Source organism: Piliocolobus tephrosceles, unplaced genomic scaffold (genome assembly GCF_002776525.5).
Source record: "Piliocolobus tephrosceles isolate RC106 unplaced genomic scaffold, ASM277652v3 unscaffolded_38084, whole genome shotgun sequence".
Lineage (NCBI taxonomy): Eukaryota > Metazoa > Chordata > Mammalia > Primates > Cercopithecidae > Piliocolobus > Piliocolobus tephrosceles.
Window position 1 is genome coordinate 19,141 of NW_022322181.1, and position 1,740 is coordinate 20,880.

The window sequence follows — 1,740 nt, forward strand, 5'->3', positions numbered from 1 at the left end:
TAGTTGGGTGAGCTCCCTGAGAAAGCTAGTTAACTATATTTAGAAAACCAAGAGTACATCTGCGTATATATTTTTAAAATATTTTTTTATTTTAGAATAGTTTTAGATTTACAAAAAAATTACAAATATAGTACAGAGAGTTTCCATTACCCTCTAGACAGCTTCCACTGTTATTAATATCTAACATTAATACAGTACATTTATAAAAATTAATGAGAATTACACATTATTTTAAGTGAAGTCCATATTCAGATTTTCTTGGTTTTCAACTAATATCCTTTTTTTTTCTCTTCTGGAATTCCATCCAAGATAACACATTGCATTTAGTCGTGGTGTCTCTTTAGGCTACTCTAGACTATTGACAATTCTTCAGACTTCTCTTGCTTTTGATGACCTTGTTGGTTTTGAAAAATACTAGGCAGGTGTTTTGTAGAATATGCTTCAGCAGGCATGCAACTAATCTTCTTCACATGCTTCAAGTGGGATTATGTGTATTTGCGAGGAAATGAAGTGCCATTCTTATCACATCATATCAAGGGTACACACTATCAACATGCCTTGTCATTGTTGATATTAACATTGATCATCTGGCTAGATAGCATTTCTCAGGCTTCTCCACTGTCAGTTACCATCCCCCCCCAACCCTTTCTGTAATGTATTCTTTGCAAGGATGCCGCTATGTGCAGTCCACATCTCAGGAATGAGGAGCTATGCTCCACCGCCTTGTGTGCACAGATTCTAGATACATTATTTGAAGTACTTCTACAAGGAAGATTTGTCTCTTCTTATTTATTTATCCAATTGTTTATTTATGTTAGTATAAACTCATGAATATTTATTTTATGGGGCTGTAACACAATACTAGTTTATTAATTTTGTTATTCAAATTGTTCCAGTGCTGGTCACTGGGAGCTCCTTTAGTTAGCTCCCATGTCCCTTTGACATGGACATACTGCATAATGTGGGGTTTTTTTTTTTTTTTCTTTTTGAGCCATCATATAAAATAGAAAAAAATTTATAAACCTCTAATAGAAATGTCTTAGTCCATTCAGGCTGCTATAACAAACTACCATAGACTGGGTGGCTTATAAATAAAGAAATGTTTTTATCATAGTTTTGGAGGCTGGGAAATCCAAGATAAAAATGCCAACAGATATGGTGTCTGGTAAGAGCCTGTTTTTTGGTTCATAGATGGTGCCTTCTTGCTGTGTCCTCACATGGTGGAAGGGGCAAGGTAGCTTTCTTGGGTTTCTTTTCTAAGGGCACTAATCTCATTAATTAGAACTGGGCCCTCATGACTTAATCACCTTCCAAAGGGATGCACTTGCTAATACCATTACCTTGAAGATTAGGATTTCACCATATAAAATTTTGGAAAACAGCAACATTCAGACCTTATCAGGAAAACAAGAAAAACCGTAAAACAATAAGCTCATGGATACATTCTAAAGAACTGAATTTTTAATGTTCTGTGCAAAAAAAGTGAGAAAACACTCAATTGCCTTAAAGTATATGATGTGATGTATCCTAGTTGTTAGAATTAGTACTAGTAAGCACAGGGTAATGGGAAATGGAGAAGAATTTAGAAATTTATTTTTGAGTATATGGCTTGTGGAGACTCTGGAATTGCAAAGGCAATCTATCTCTGATTTTTACACTACAGGAGGAGAAGGCGGATGCAGAGGAGTTGGAGGAAGAGGAGAAGGAGGGAGGCTTTGGGTAACTGTGATGGGAGCTAAT